General features: G+C 41.0%; 2 long non-coding RNA genes across 21 annotated transcripts in view; one reads left to right on the top strand and one right to left on the bottom strand.

Annotated features, from left to right (window-relative positions):
• LOC111251428 (uncharacterized) overlaps positions 1-15195 on the top strand; it is a 22202-nt gene extending 7007 nt beyond the window's left edge. For 5 of the 20 annotated variants that reach the window (XR_015325537.1, XR_002673772.2, XR_002673774.2 and 2 more), the window contains exons 2-7: positions 317-637; positions 1345-1419; positions 10551-10937; positions 13092-13596; positions 14315-14548; positions 14900-15195. This is a non-coding gene — a long non-coding RNA (uncharacterized LOC111251428). Of the gene's footprint in view, positions 1-63; positions 88-316; positions 638-1341; positions 1420-7258; positions 7446-9293; positions 9670-10550; positions 10938-12279; positions 12361-13091; positions 13597-14314; positions 14549-14899 lie in introns of those variants that run through there. The other 15 variants (XR_015325558.1, XR_015325557.1, XR_015325559.1 and 12 more) reach the window with 15 other exon arrangements.
• Positions 6727-14872, bottom strand: LOC147758724 (uncharacterized). Its single transcript, XR_015325574.1, has 3 exons — positions 14718-14872; positions 8349-8410; positions 6727-7908 (listed from the first exon to the last, which is right to left on the bottom strand). It is a non-coding gene; the product is annotated as an uncharacterized LOC147758724 (long non-coding RNA).
• Positions 15196-17634: the final 2439 nt, after the last annotated feature.

Genomic DNA, 17634 nt, shown 5'->3' with positions numbered 1-17634 from the left:
TGAACAACACGGAGGCAAATTCATAGCAACAATACCGCCTTGAAGAGCTTGTTTCTGACAGGTCATCAGTGCTATTTAGGCTATCAGGTTAGTGAAAGAGCGAACAGTGAACAGCAAGAAAGATAGATAGAAGAAAAGGACCTTATGTAATTAAGTGCATATTAGATTCACAAGAAAAACATGGCTAGCAAAAGCAGGCAGCGTTTACGCAAACATTGTTAACTGTATGGATAGCGGCGATTGTCCATTAGATTTTTATGAAGCTGGGTGACGACGAACACTACGCTGAACTGATGTCCTGGTTTTCTCCTTCCAGTGGCCCTTCTCCTCCGCACCCCATTCTTGACCCGCCTGATTCCTGCCGAAATAATGGACTTGTTGCCGACGGCAACCAAGGTTTAGTGTGGAATTTCTGGGTAATAGTGGACTAGTGCTGCTGTCGTATAGGACCACAGCGGGCATGCAGGAAAAATAGTGCCTATGATAGCGGTCGCAATGGCAGTGGACTTGGCCTGAGCTGGCGGCCTTCGCTATATTGTAATGGATCGTTTGCTTTCAGCTGTTGCTGCCACTATAAACAACCAAACAACAATATTTAGCACTGCGCTCCAGTTCTGCTTGAGATGGTCAGTGTAAGGTATGTTTTTGAATAGCCACAAGGAGTATGTCCGCGCCTATCAGACATATGTGTATCCATAGTAGTAAAAGAGTTCGTGCGTCTGTGTTCCTTTTTTTTTGATTGTCAAGGTATATTTCCCTACATTACAGTATGTGCGTGTCGTACCCGTCAAGAGTTATCTAATGGCCGCCGAAGCACAACTTACACCAATAGCTGAGTGCCTGTTGAGAGAGGGAGATTCTTATTTGAAAACTATACCTAAATAAAAACACTTTTATCAGAAATTGTGTCAGTATGTTCTACACTAAGAAATTATACAATTCCACTCTTCGGCATAGTTCGAAAGTAATGTTCGTAGCTGCATATCTCCTCTATGAGGTGTATAGCTTCGAAGTAACACTGAGCGCTTTTACTACGCTACCTTCTTGATTCTCATTCAAGTGCTGCAGGGCTATTTTCTGCAGTTTCTTACACACTTTGAATTAGGGATCTGCGTGCGATTGTCGAAGTTTTTCATCTCCCAATATCTAAAATGAGCTAGACTAATATTTTTTATAGTTTTTAAAGAAACTACATGGCGAAAAGGATGAAGCAGTAACTCAGTACTCATTAAGACATGACAACAGTCTTCGTTTCCTTCATGCTTCAAAATAATTCGTTTATGAAAAATCGGTTATAGAACACTTAATTCATTTTTTTTTTTATATTTTTGTGGTCACCAGTAGTCTTCAGCTGGATACTGCACTACCGTTCAACCCGCAGTTAAGCACGATCTGCAATGTGTCCTCGATTCATCTACGGTATGTGTCACTAAATCCCTTCTACAAACCTTCCATATCACATATTGAAAGCGTTACTGCCTTTTGTTTTTCTGCTACGTCCTAAATTCACTTCGAATTTATGGAGAACCTATAATCTTCCATACGTTGCATATATCCATAGTGCTGTATATATATATATGTGTGCCCACCTGTATGTAGAGTCCAGACGATGCTACTTGTGTCATAGGCTACCTGGCTCAAATAATGCTTAGCGGTACTATGGGATACATAATTCGAAACTTTTATATAGTCGCTCATGCTCATAGTAATCTTTTGAACTATCTACAGTAGCTCCTTTGGCATCTCGCGGAAGCCTATAAGGTAGTTCATAGAGGTTTTATGACACACTTCGTACATAATAAAAAAGCGAGGGCATGATGTATGAGCGAGAAACAGAGGTAGGCTGTGAATAAAAGCCAAAATAAGTAAAAAATAAGAAGCGCAAAAACAGGTTTATGGTTGTCACAGAGACTTGAGATAAGTGTGGTAACAGTTATTTACATGCCAAAAAATACTCGAAGATAACAATTGTTTAATTTGTTTAGTCTGAACAAGAACTGGATGTCAGGCCACTAATAGTACGTAGTCTCCTGAGTGCTTAAAAACAGTCCATACATTGTCGTTTCGTGGAAATTTATATTCGAACGTATTTAAGTGATTGGAGTCTTATGTTTTTGCTCACTGCGGAGCTGATGCTTTATACAATAATACATAAAGTCAATTCTAGCTTCTAGTAAAGAGCGTCTGCTTACTCGCCAGTAAACCAGGTCTGCCGCACTTGCTAAGTTCACAATACGGTGTATTTGTAAAACTCTATTAATCAAACTGAGAGGAATATAAATGAAAAGAGCTATTCGATAAGCACCAAGACTATTCTTTTTTTTTGGTTGTTTGACTGGACGAAGCCTGCGATTAGGTGAAGCCTGATTCGAATGAACACGTATCGACCTAACATGTCACAGATGTCGCAACGTGTTCTTCCATTATCGAGGTATTTCGTACGAACGTTTCGTGGGGCTTCACGAACCTACTCAGGGGCTATGTGCCTTTTTTGACCGTCGCATTTCAAGCGGCTAACTGTTGCAAAAGATTTGAGAAGCACCACAATGGCAGCATATTAATATAAAAACTATGTTTAAAGAAAGGGAATCAAGTATTAGCGAATTACGGGTAAGACAGGAGCTCTTCTCTGAATGATATTTGCAGCCGGTTTATGTACCGCAAAGGCCCGAAGTTGTCGTATTTAGTTCCAATTTATGGTAAGAAAATCTCATTTTCGACGGTTTTCCGTAATGTCTCGAATATCAACTCGTCGTATCATTTGAAGTGTCTCTCAAGCAAACAGAACATATGTTTAGGTAAAAGAAAATTCAATGTGGAAATCAAAACTACAGAGCGTTTCAACGTTGGGTCGTTGTTAATTCTTTTGGTACGAGGTACCTTTCTATTAAATTTTCTTGGCCTGAAGCCTCTTTTTGATGAAAATCCGCGAGCATCTTTTGCACAGAGTAGTGCTATCTATCACCATGACAGAAGTGCATAATAACTTGGAAGAAGTCCACTTAGACAAAAGTTTATCGGACTAGCAGCTAAGTTCAACACAATAGACCTTCATTGGGGTTAGCCGAACGGCATAAATACTATGTATTCAACATTTCCTCCTATGGAACCTGTTTCCAGACTACCGTAAAAAATGGCTTTTCTTCAATAAAGATAATGACAAAGAAATGCTAACAGATATTTAATCGTCAACCAGATTTTCAAGCATTTTTTTAAAATTTTCTGGCCGTTGAGATTTCTCTAAACCTGTATTATTTTGCCTTTGTAGGCACTTCGAAGGATGCAGTAGATCATTTAGACGGTGGAAAGGTATGTTTTCTAATAGGAAATCACGAGAAAAGCTGCGTTAAAATATTGTGCCCCTATAGAGTTTAGATATGTACTGCTTTTGTTAACAAGATATAATATAGTAACTAACGCAATAACTACACAAAATCTGCTTGACCGACAATGTCGCTCTGCCGCCGCTTAAGATCGAGTTGACCTTCTCATCCAGTATAGTCAGTGTTATGCCTTTTACAATGGTGCCTTTTACAAAGGCACGATATATTCCTTGGATAATTAAATTTATTTAAATAATTTTTTACATTAGTCGCGCAGAACATTAAGAAACGTATGTGTTAAAATATTTCCAAGGGTAAACAATCTTGGCATATTTCTCTGGTGTAAGAAGTCGTCGGTATATGGTAATATAGCTTTGGCCTACCTGTTACTACAATACCATAGAAAGGCATTATTCAAAGCGTGAGGATTGTAGTGAATTCAATGTTTCATGGTTGTTGACCGCCGATACTGTATACCGGAATACATTATTTACCAGTAATCAGCATACGACTAAGTTACAAATTGAAGTCACATTTAAAAAGTTTACGCCACCTTATTGGATGGTGTATGGCGTTTCTATTGGTGGACCACCAATAGAAACATGCCACGTCTCCTTACTTCCCTTTTATATGTCTAAAGCTACTCCTTAGAAGCTGCCGTGAACGCGGTTCCACTTAGATAGCCTTTATCTTACTCTTTAGCGTTTGTCAAAGGTTCCTTGGCGCGGCCTTCTAACGTTTCAAAAGAAAAAGAATCATCGAACTAGGGCAGGATATTTCTCATTCTAAGGTTTCTGAAAGCTGACGTGCCAAGTTGACAGTATGATTCGGGTACGCTGCTTTACGACTGAAGTATGGTGGGTGTGAAGGATCAATCGCGGCGCCATTTTAAATCAGGACATTGGTGCCCTTTATAAAGGAAATGTCTCATTCCATTAGTCCGTTTAGTATCCGAGCGACAAAGATCGTCAGCTGAAACACATATAAAGTGGATTCTAAGTCAAGAGTTTTCATAGATGATGTCAAAATGATAATATTTTTGTTGACGGCCGAAGGCTTGAAACTTTGGTCCGAGCTTTTTGAGCATAAAACCGTACGACCATCAAGAGGTTCACCGCAATGGCAGGGTAGGATGACAAGCAGTTTACTTTCAAGACGAAAGCCCACTGCTAAACGTGTGCACCGAACATCTAGCACACCGCTAATAGATAGCAACGCACGGCCAAAGTCACGCCACTACTCAAGGCCGAGCAACAGATATAAAGAGCAGGTTCAACAACCTAAATCAATTACCTAATAGACTGATTCATGAAGGAGACTCCTTTACTTGTGCCGAATCCGTAACTCTTCAAGAGGCAGCAAATCTGGAACGTGTTGGAGAACAAGAATCAGGCACATTATCGGACTATCAGTTCAAGGTTTATAGACGAAAGTTCTATCTGTATCTAATTGCTAGTTTATTCCTGCTGTTTAACTGCCGAACAGCGTAGAAAGAAGAGAGATAGGGTTTAAATCAGTATTCGAGCACTTTCCTTAGCTATCCTTTTACCTATTGTTTTTTGTTATAGGACAATCAGACACTGCCGGGAACGCAAATCTCTAAATAAAGGGTTACATATTGATAAATTGTTTTTTAACGAAATCGTTTTGAATTTGTGTTTGTTACAAAGCCCTCCTTTCATACCATTTGACGAAGCGTAGTTCGAAACCGTTTCAACAATTAAAAGAAGTACTTTCTTGTTACATCTAGAAGTAATATTATAGGACAATTTCTACTTCACTGAAAGGTCTAGAGGATCAATGGGGTAGATGAGGAATACTTAAAATTAGGGTTGGGGAGGATGTAGCATAGCAACTAGAGTAGCCTAAATTAAGCAGAACATTTTTAGAGAAAATAGCTGATTTATGCGAAACGCTTGCACTACACTACATTTCTAAGCGCAAAAATCCGCCCATCATAGTGACACAAAGCTGTATAATCGTATTGGGACTAATCTAACAAAGCTCGAAATAAAACGGCCCCTACCTTCTTTAGATACTGGAAGTAAGCATTTTGGTGTGGCGTATGAGTGGCATAATACATAAATATAAGGAAAAAAACGCACACGATTTGAGGCTTATCATCGTGTGTTGATAGTTTTGTGGTAATGAGTTTCCCAGCGTCGAACACGATAATATTATGGGAGTTACCTCCCGATAGGGGACGGTGGCGCAATATTAATAACAATAATAATAGCTTTCAATAATAATAGTAACAATAATAGTTTTCGTATTAATTGAAAGCCATTGATTGTCCTTCGGTTTGCCCCGTTAAGTTCCTGCAGCGTTGTGCCCGAGTTAGTCCTTCCCAAGTTGGTCAGCGCACAGCATTGTCCTAGTCGCTCCTGCTACTCGAATAGAACAAATCTGACTGGATGCTAGCACTTGACCCCAATTGTGGTGGACCTGTTGAAGAAAGGACAAAAGCGCAGCGGGTACCAACAGCCGTTCTCTCACGCCCCCTAGCCCCAGGCCCGTTCGCCCAAGCTGCTTGCTCATCCAACCTCCCGGCTTCTTCAGTAGTAGTGAAGGTCGCCTGGTCAAACCTCTCGTGTGTTCCTTAACCTTCGGCCCGCTCAACCGAAGCAAACCCAAGAACTCCCATCCCAGTTTTCAGTTCCGGATTGCCCCCATCGAATCCTTGTTTCCTACAATCCTATAGAGTATGCTCAGTCCCGTAGAAGGCCAATTACATAGTAGCACCCCATCACCATCTCCTCTATCCTTATCATTCTCTATAGAATCAGCCTGGCGCTGACCTGCATCGTATCCACTCAACCCTTCGTGAATCACTATGGACCTTGTAGCAAGCAGCAGATCTTTTTTCCTAGCAGCGCAATTATGTTGAGCCAGCAAGCCTAATTGCCATTCAAGCAGAGTCCGATCAGTTGCTTGGCGTCAGTGGATCTACACAGGCGATCTTGTCGACTAATTGAAATCGGTGGCTCCCGCCGACTAATGGTAATAGCGGAAATGGTACAATGAGGTGGCATGTGTTGCGTTTGCAGGGGCGCTCGTATAGACGTACTGGCCTTGCAAACATGTGTAGTTCCATAGCAAAATTGTTGTTGTTGTCGTCGTCGTTGAATGCTAGCAGTTTTCGGTGGCCCGATGCCGCCCTCGGTACGCCCACAGCCTTCGCTCTCGAACAATCATCTGCACCTGTTAGCGTGCAAACGGTCTAGCCGGATACCTTACCTACTATGTGTGTGTGCGGACAATCTGCGAACTGTATATAGATGCTAAGTTAACTATATATATATATATATACTAGACAACAACAATCGTTAGCGCGGATTCGTTCGGCGGGTTGCAGCGGACCGGTCATTGCTGCTCGTATGTATGAACGATGAACCCACTCAAATGGTAGATTATCCTCATTTATTGATATGTCAACGCACTTGCAGTCTAGTATTTAGCGCTCAATGTTATGCTCGTTTCTGTTATGAAGTACAATTAGTCAGACTAGAGTAACGGCTGACAAGGACACTTGTCAGCCCCTATTTACCTTGGTGATGCCGGCTTATACCATACTACGGTCTGGTTATATTAGATCGATAAATATAAACAGTATAATTACAAGTTGTTGGATGACGGCTGGCGGACTGAGTGAACGACGTTCTAGTGCGTACTGCTGCCGTCAAGTTAGCCGAATCCCATATCCCAAAATTTGTTCATCATAGTGCAGGAACGAAAATGGATGAGTTATCGAAGCGGCTATTGTTTGTCGTAACTGCAGCAGCGTCTGTTAATAAGCTAAGATACGACAATGCGTTTGTCGTTACATTCGTTTACTTTACTCGTTTATGGGCTTGTTCCATTACATAATCCTCAAAATGTGTCTTAAAGATGCTAAAGATGAGCATAGCTTACGCGATCTGGTTGTATATCTCAAGCATCCGTTTGGCAGCCTGACGGCGGTCTCGTATGGTAAAATCGGTGATGTGCCAGCTTAATGGAAGTCGATGAAGCAGAGCGTACGTCTATGGCAAAATAGAACATTGCTTGGTTGAAGCTATCGCAGCACGACATTTCGGCGGGCAGTCAACTCTCAATGCCACAATCTGAATGCGACGCAACAACGTAAGGCATCAGATAAGTAAAAATAACCAAAAACAAACCCCATAGAACATCATAGACACGCACACGTTTTGTCGGCCAATTTCAACAGTCAAGAGCAATCGGCTTTTCCTTCTCCCTTTTCTTCGTTGTCTTCACTGTTGTAGCGCTGTGTGATGTCGGCCGTTAGTTGAACTGCAAAACGTTACGTTGCTACATTGACATATAGGCACGTAATAAAAACCCTGGACTTTGTCATGAAGTGATTTTATCCGCATAGAGAAGCACGTCGCGTATGTAAGTGACTCACGTCCAGTAGGACGTAGATGAAGTGGGCGGCGTTGGCGATATGTAATGAAGCTGTAGGGCTAAAAAGGAGAGTCGATAATGAGGGACACGCATGACGGCCCAAGAACCCCAATGCTTGAGGCGTCATTTTTCCTCCGGCCAATGAAATAGCGAAGACGGCGTTTGGCAGTTCGGCTTTCTGAAAGATTTTGAAAACCTGTTGTTGACATAGCATTGTAAAGCGGAAATATCTCTAGGCGATCACTAAGCGTCACAGACGAGTTAGTGTACGATATGTGAATCCTATACTTGCTATATTATATTCTATGGGTATAACGAGATTATCGTGAATTTAACTTGAACAATGACCCCAGGTATGTTTCAATAAATTCGAAATTGCCTAAATGACGTTTCAAGTACAGCCTGTATTGTACAATACGACAGTGTTTTAATGGGTAAAGTAAATAGTAAAAAAATAGTATTTATACTAAGAATTAATATAGTTTGGATTTGCGGATAAAAAGTAGAGTGGCGCTTTACCTTCGCCAGCAGTGGAAAGAGTTTGGCTTCGATAGGTTCTAACCGTAGTAACAATACGCAAGACATATTCAGTTGCTTCTCTGCTTTTGATTGACTCACCTTCCTTTTCGTAGCGCAGCTTTAAATATATACATCGACACCTGTATTATATACACACACACCTGAAAATTAAAATAAGATCTTTCGAGCGTTTCTAAATGTGCTTTCATCACCCTTCCGAGAAGCCGGCTTCCACTATCTGCGTTGCATCGTTCAGCGAACAATAAACTATTTCTGGACTTTGCCAGATCTTCTTTACTCTTATTTTCTCACTATTACAATTATCGACTCGCTCCGTGGCCAGGCAATAAATTACATGTCCGCAAATTTAATTAAAACTGATCTCTGAGAGGAAACAATTCCGCAACGTTACAAGATGTCCTGGATAAACATCCATCGTTGTACGATTTATAAGCGAACACATGCGTAGGCATAAAAAATCCGCATTGCTAACACGCACTTACTTACCCTAGTTATAAGTTTCAAACAAACAATTGTCAAGTTGCTACTGTTGTTCTAGCAAAATGATCTGAATTGCTTTACTAAAAGGTCGATCTATGTCTTCTACCCTGCCATTGACTCCCTCATTTCTCATTGCTCTTCTATAATACTTCAATGACAGCTAGTAAACAATATGTTTTGAATTATACTATCGGTTCCATTTAACCAATCCAACTAACCATAAATTATAGCCGAAATGTATATATTTCGGTAAATTTTCGAAGTAGGTTCATATAAACCCATCCTAATGTACTTGGTATATGCGTGTGCATTTGTGTTGGCCGAGGTTGTTAACGTTCTCGCTGTTTTTTTATCGGGTCGAATTAGAAAAAGACTGTTCGCGCTCATCGTCGTTCGACAGTCACGCGAGCGAGTAAGCGACCAATGTCTCCGCCCTTTCGCTGTCGTTATCGCCGTCAGCGGAAGCAATAGGGTAGCGGCAATATTTCTGTAGTGAAGGTCGTAATATCTCACGTGTGCATATTCAATCATTTCCGTTATTAGGTGACTAGTGTACATAGGCCTGTGAACGGTAGCGATGGCAATGGCAAAGGCAGCCGCCGCAGCCATGCTCAGTGCGACACAGATGTAAATGGCATTAATCAAGAGCCCTGCATCGACCTCAGAACCGTCCCCGACGCACGGCCTGCCGTCGCTATCTTCTGCTTAGAGTTCCAATGGCCAGGAAGAATCTACAGCCGAATCTGCGGCGGTGAGGACCGACCGAGGCAGGATAGCTAAGATTGCGTTAGTCAGGCTATCGTCTACTTTGCGCATCCTACGCATACGAACGTATACCGTAGCCGTCGTCCTGTAGACAATTATAATCAATGCTCAACCAAGATTGTGGAGGGTATTTCCAGAAGTACATTACGTCCATGTACGTCGTCACGCTAACGAATGACTGAATGTCGGCAAAACACTGTGCTGAAATACACTGAGCATACCTGCTATGACACTGCTGTAATACGTTGCAATATATTAAAGAATATTCGTCTCATCCTGTCTAGTTAGAACAAAAAATGCCGAGACAGTGAAAAACTTACAGCCCGCCTAAAAATTAGAATAAAACGTTTGGCTATTACTAGCCATAGATATAGTCTAAAAATGTTTGCAGCCATCATACATGCAAGCATTGTATACGTGACATGGATAGAAAATGCCGAAAAGACATAAATAAGATCCATCGTAACGCGATGTTGTACACAGTACTACACCTTCTTTTTCGCTCAACTTGAAGATATGCAAAATTCTTTTTGGTCCTCAGTTACACCGATTCATTCACTTATCATACTTCAGTTCCCATCAGTTACCCGTTTGATGAAAGATTTCTCCTCAAATTGCTAAATAGCTTAAGGCAACTTTTGCGATGGGTCGCAAATATCGAGTTGTCAATAGGGTTTATTTCAGTGTTGTTTTCTCTCCTTTTCATAAAAGATTAATTAAGGAGAACATTCAATATTTGTCAAGTTCGAGACGAGAAATCTGAGTAGAAATCTAGCGGGATGGAAAGGGATTTCCAGTAAGGGTATACAGCCACGTGCCAATCAATGTTCAGAACAGAAACAAACTCAGTACAAATTTTATCTCTTAAATAATGATTGAAATTATATACGTATTAGCGTTTTTAACGTACCAACCTGTATATTAATAAACATTAGTAGAAAGCGTCTCTATTTACACATAAGGGTGTGTGTTTGACAGAAGAATATGGTAATAAATAGATAGTCAAAAAGAGCGCTTCTACTTCTTGTTTTGCAGAATGAACGTCGAGTTAGACAGGTTGAAGCAACCCCTCGGTTATTAGCTATGATTGCGACAGCTTTGACTCCCGTCAAGCTGCCCCCGACGAACACCACCCCTCGTGGTCCATCGCTGCCTTCCAGTTGCGTATTAGGTAGAGAACTCATCAGTGATTTCAACGCTTCGTCATGTAATCAGATCAGCCAGGCCAAATCGGGCTGAAAAGCAATACCAACAATGACCAAAATAAGGACAGCAGCAAGGTCCGAGACAGTCGCAGAAACACCGGCACCGTCAGCAGAGGCGGTCGCATTAACGAAACTAATAACGATGCCCCAGCCGGACGTAATCCTGGAGTAGTGTCCTTTCTCACTGGAATGCCTGCCGTCGGCATTTGGTGCCATGGTAAGCATTCTTCACCGGCAGCAGTAACGACAACACAGTTACGGCCATGGCTACAACTGCCGTTAACCTCAGCCTGCTGCAGCCGCACTATTTGAACCGGGTCGACTGGCCTGTTCCAAAAATCGACTTAAACCCTTTTATGCAGGTTGATAAAGCTTCCATTTCTTACTGTTACCGCCTCGCTTTGTTCCCCTTCTTTTTCTTTCTGTCTCTCGGTGCCTTCGTCCACTCCCTCGCCTGCCCTTCGTTATTAGTCTGTTTTTTCAAACAGCTTACATACTTATGCCGATTTTTTGTGCTTTCCTTGTGTGCATTGCAATGCCGTATCATTTCCCGCATGCATAGAGAATGGTGCATGTGATTCGAGAAAGATTCGAGCGAAAAAAACGGAAAGAAAGACCCCTTAGCGTGTCAGGAACATGCACGCGGCGTGTGACGCATTCGACTACGCCGAGCTCATACTGTGTCTACGTAATGTGCGTACTGGGTGATCCGTTTTATCAACACTTTCGCATTACAACGATTACCGAGGCCACTTGGCAGCATGAGACCTGGCTAAGGGCTAGACGGATTTTTTTAATGCTTCAAAAAAAGCTGCACTTCATTTGGGCATTCAAATAGTGCAAGTGGAGAGTACAAATAACGAAAGTAATATACGTGCAACTAAGCAGAAATGCAGGTATCTATCAATACGCTGATATAATTCTACTATGGAACTCGCATGGACGCCTTTTGGTAAGAGCTGTTGTATTTGTCAACGGATTGTGAACACAACGAGTACAGCCATGTCTGTCAACGCGCCTTCTGATGATTCAGAAGAAAAAGTTAAAAAAGCACCATTCTAATATGTCCGGATGCAAACTTTCTTTTAGACCAACTTCCTTTTCTCATTAAATAAAATCCAAGTCGAAAAATATCAGCGTGTTGTTTATTTTGATACATGATGAGACGAGGTCTCACTATCACCAGCTCATCGTTTGAGTGGATGATTACACACTTTTTTGCTAGTTTGAAAGTACTTTCTGTAGTCTACTCATCCGCTGTATATGGACCCTGATAGTTACGATATAAGATTTAGAGCTTCCTTCTTGGTACTACCGTCGCTCCGACTGACGTCCTATTGATGTCACCTAATTAAATTAGCGAATAAATGAAACCCCGATAACTATACAAAATACCCGCGGACAATGTTAGCTTATTAAAGTAACGCAAGTTGGAAGCTGAGCTTTATTGAGGTCAAAATATGGATACTTAAATTGCTCGCTCGCATCTTGCGAATGTTGGACAGATGGATATGCTTACGACAACCTATCTTTTTCCTTCTCTCTCTGTTCCTGGGCAGTAAGTGGGAGCTAGCATGGAGTTCGAGGTCGACTGCAGGACTAAGCCATTGCCGCCGCAGCCGACTAACAGTGAGGGTGCCGTGAGTCGAACAAAAGTTTATTTTACTGAGATAAGAAAGGCCTCGCCGACTTGCTTTGCAAGCTTTATCCGTCATACGTTGTCTGCGCAGCAGACGACATTGCGTCGTCTCTTGCACTACTCCGGACCGTTCCGTACCCCTTGGCCTGACAACGCCAAGAGCGTTGCGACCGATGCCGACACAGCCGATTGGCACAATGTATTAACAACTACAGCAATAGCAGTAAGATCTCCGAAAAAGGCTGCACCAGCAGCTTCAGCTGTCTCAGCGTACACCCTCTCTGTTATCCATGCCACCTATCCAAAGCCCAGGCCTTCTATTTTTAATGTGCCCTTGATGTAGTCTTCGTCCGCTTTTACGATAACTGTGCTCATTTCTACTAAGCCAGTAAGGGCTGGTGCTGTGACCCTGTTGCCCTTTTAGGGCGCGGTTGTTATGATGGCCCCATGGCCCCGAGTATCATCCAAGAAGCGAAAGATGAATAAGAGAATGTTTAACGATTACGCGTTATTTCAAAAATATTCTGAAGCTAGCGCTCAGACAACAGACTGATTAAAATGAGATATAAGCGCTGGGGTATTGAACGCCAGCGAGGAGGTAACCAAATGCAAAATATGAACTACAGGAATATATATTGTTGCAATTGCAGAGGCTTCTTATGAAAGTAGAGCTTGAAGTTCGAAAATTCTGTAGGCGAACATTTACTGGCATTTATATGTAATCTGTTACAGAATTATAACTTAAATGCTGAGAGTGCGGAAACTGAATCGCCCGTAACTTAACTCCAGACCAGTATTCTACGTGCACTTTACGAGACCTTCATCTACAAAAACCCCGATGTGCACATACAATTGCCATAGACGAGTGTGGTCAATCCTTACCACCAGCCGAAGAAAGAAACAATGGCGTCATACTAGAGGTGAAACAATCAATGCACCCTACTATTTCGGGTTCCTCAGCAAACTCATGACACAGCAACCGGAAGCATACAGTGTCCTTACTTGAGGACAACGCTAGACCTCATTGCCATTCCTCTATTACTTCATGGATTGGAGAAAGGAACATGCAACGTGGTCTTGCAGCGGCTTATTCTACCCTCCTAATTCAATGTGATTGCGGGCCCTTCCCAAGGCAACTGGTGGGAAAACGTATTTCACTATTGACTTACATGGAGAAACCTAGCGAAACGACATATGAGAACGCAAATCTTCCGAAACTGCGAGGACACTGGGAAAAGTATGTAAAAAATAAAGAACGGCACATTAATGCATAATAGGAATTCATTATTCTAGGCCAAGTCTTATTTAAGAGTTATTTAGTTTTAAGGTCTGTCGGATTCGTTTGATACATTTTACGTTGCACAATTTGTTACGGCATCACTTGCGCGGACAATGTTTTTACCCATATATTTGGCGAAACGACCTGCTGACGGATCTCTGCCCCGTGATGAAGAAACTTAAAAAATTTCGATTGCAAAACTTTGGAATGAAAAAATCCTTAAAAGATTAGATATTCGTAGTTATAAATCTAAGTCTTTCAGCTTTGTGTAACGGTACTTCAGTCGCCAATAACTTCAACGAATTGCTTTCATAATAACGTACTGGCGATAAAAAGAAAATCATTTAAGTTAAATTGCTTGCATTCATGGATGCTGAGGGAAGTATCTCTTGTGTGGTCTGAAGTGTGTATATCTAACAAAAGTCAATATTGAGTTTGTGAATTCTAGAATAGAAGTGTTTCGAAACAGCGGTCAATAGAGTAACTTATTTGTTACTGTAATTTTACGGTAATATTTCGATTATTTTATAAAAAATCAATGAGCCAATCACACTTCTAATACAGACAGATGTAAGTGAAGTCGGCAATCTTCGATGTCTGCTAAATGTACAATGAAACCTCGTGTAGGAATATCAGCGTATTTTTTGATGTTGTCTGTGTGGCGAATTCGTGTAAGGAGGTGTAAACAAAACAGCTTTTTCGGATCACTAATGAGGAGCTGTGTAGATCTCGGCGGAGTGCTGTTATAACTATGGAAGCGCGCTTACGGAAGAACCAGTTTGTATCTGCTTTTATACGCTTTTCAAGTCAGGGATACCTTTGTTCGATGGGATGAATCACACTGGTGGGTTCGTATCAGCAACCTGTGGCTCAAAAACTTACGGAAGATTCAGTCGACAGTAATTGCAATGCAAGTATCTAATACCATTTATGTGCAGCCTTTATATGCTTACGCTTAAAATATATTTTCATGCAATAATTTCACGTTTCAAATTAGAATGTTTCAATATTGTAAAATATTACTAATTGATACTGATATTGACTGTCAACGTCAATTCCAGAGTTCCGAATGTTCTTACTTGTGTTCACTACTTCTCTACAAACGGTCGGAGATATGACTGCCGATTTGTGCGTAGATGTTTGTTACTTTTACAATCTTAAGACATGCCACACAGACGGAGCGCACGCTACAAACGTTTACATAACTAAACAGGGAAGCGTATCGATTTACGGTAGTCATCATTCTGGCTGTCACTTTTAGGAAAGGAGGAAAATGGCGCTGATGATGCCGACAGCGTTCTTAATGGCGGCTCCTCCGTGGTCACATCGGTGCCTCGGATTCGTTATGAAGTACCCGTCAAAACACAGGTACTTGATAACGAATGAAGATGTCTACGACTTTAGAGTGTGCGGAGTTAATCGATACCAGCAGGCGAATAGAACGACTAATATACATTTTAAACTTTATAAACATATATATATATATATACACGGATAATCCATGTATCTGTACTACAGTCAGCTAATAAATCTAATCAATATTTTTACCCACAAATATGAGGCATTCATGTATTCACTCATCGTTGACGAAATATGTTTTTTATTAATTAATACGATCATTTAATAATAAAGAGACTGCTATTTGAAAAACTGCTATGAGAAAACAGCTTGCTCTATCTTTTTCTACAATAATCATTTCAGTTATAACTGTTTTTATTTACGTTATCATTGCGATTATCACCTTTGTGGTCTTATCGTAATTCTTCAGTCTTTTTTTATCAACGAAGTAATCGCTGTTCGTTGTGACCTATTTCTATCCCTCGGTACTTTCTTATTTATTTCTTTATTATTGTGCAATGTCTTCGTTGATCTCTATGCGGTTAGTGCTTCGGCAGACAATATTTCTTCGTAAAAGGGTTTCCGCGGCAATAAGCGTTTTTCCCTTTGTATCTGCGTCTGTGTGCCTATGATGCGTAACGTAGCGTAGAGTGATATGTGTGTGTGTGTGTGTGATATAACTGAAGTGCAGCTTACGAAGTGGCATGACCGGTGTTCGTAGTCCAATTCATCTTAATAATCATGTTTGTACAGCCTTAATAATACCCTAAACTCGCATGCTTGTTCTGTTATGAAGCATTTCGCTTCGATACTAACTAAGGTAAACAATGAACAGCGTGATCGATATTTATTATCGCTAGTTAATATTTTTTCCCAGAACCCAGTCTGTTATGTTTCCATTATATGTTGAGTAACTTTAAGGGACTGTTATGAGTTGTGCTTAATCACAAGTCGGATTTGCGGCAGCTTTAATCGGAAATTATTCGGCCGCTTATAGCGGAAGTTACCCTGCCTTCACTAGACGCATAAGACACTGACGATAACAATCCTCCAAACAAGTCTGAAGAGTACCTTTAGAGGGTCTAACAGTTCTACCTCTCAGTTCGGCGCTGCTAGTCTTGCTTGTTTTTTTTTTTGATCACATCATCACACCACAAGAGATCGATCAATAAGCCATATTTCGACAAAAAGCACACATGAAAGATATGGTTTATAGTAAAGCGCAGCTATAGCGAAGTTAGTTAAATCACGCAAAATTTATCAACTACATGCAACATAGCCCAACAGTTTCGTCCATAATTCGTCCCTACCACTGTTATTTTCAATCTTAATAAAAACAAAAACTGCTGCGAAGAATAAGTTTACTTACTAAAATAACATTATCTACGATACTGTATACAGATGAGAACAAACTAATTTCCACATGTACTTGTCCATCATATTGTTTATAGCTCAATGTGTCATTGGATCGACCTAGCGAGATACGTTTCCTCATTGCTATGATTGACATCGAAATGGATTCTAGGCACTATCCGTGTAGCACCATTATTTTAGGCCGTTTCCATAGTATGATTTCCCTTTTCGTCGTTGGTCTCACGAAGATCTAATTTAACCACTCCTATCGTCTCGTAGGGATGTTCAGATTTAAAAGAAAGTACCTTACATATCGCATGGCAGAGCAGAAAATCCGAAACTACCCGTATTAGTGCCCGCTAATGATATCGTTCTTTTTCAATGTTTCTGTAATAAGAAGGATTGCGTTTTAGCATCAGCGTGACTAACTCTACATACCACGTGCATCTATGCCTGCACGGATAGTATTTGGCTGGTTACAATTAGAGCTTGGTTACCATGCCTCTCCGCGAGATGGAAGTGAACTGCCATTCTGTTATGCGGTTTCTATGATCTCTCTCTCTATATATATATTTATCTCCGCTTTAGATAGCCATCAAAAGTCGCTAGTCCTATTTAAAAGATGATTTTGTGCCTAGCGGAAAGCAAGACGCGTCTCAGAATCATACGTATTGTATATTATAGTAGATAAAGAAATTGGACCATTCGTCCCTCAGCTTATATCCTATTCGTCCAAAAAAATCCTGAACCTCCACCAACCGACATTGGTAAAACCTAACTACTTGCCAATGAACGGCTTCCGCACTTCTGGATCGGACCATTCATTATTACCACATCGAAACGTATCACTGACTAAATAACTCTTTTGCACAAGGCCAACCTAGACATTCTTACCTCCTGTAATTAAACAGAATGTAGTATACATGTGAATATATCTAAACGAATTCGTAGAGATAAAAATACTTTACTTAATACAGAACGCATAATGGTCTAGTGGTATAATGAAAGAACAACGCTTAGGTATTCTGTAAAGCTTCACAATGGAAATATATAGGATTTACAATGTCGTACGTTTATGAAGACGCTTTATTGTTGCTAGAGTAAACCTTCTGGAACGGCGTGACATACAGTGATTGCTTGTCCAAGTCGCCAAAAGGCCAGAGCCCAAAACATGGCTGTGAAGCCTTTCGCTTACGAAATTCATTTTCATAGATACTTAAGGGTTGTGTTATGCTTGGTGTATTTGTATCACTAGGGCGATCCATATAAGAATGAAAACCGACCTAAGGTTGCTAACGACGGTCC

Source organism: Varroa destructor, unplaced genomic scaffold (assembly GCF_002443255.2).
Source record: "Varroa destructor unplaced genomic scaffold, Vdes_3.0 BEIS01000001.1, whole genome shotgun sequence".
Taxonomy (NCBI): domain Eukaryota; kingdom Metazoa; phylum Arthropoda; class Arachnida; order Mesostigmata; family Varroidae; genus Varroa; species Varroa destructor.
Note: the sequence above shows the minus strand (reverse complement) of the source record. Positions and strands in the feature narration are given on the sequence as shown.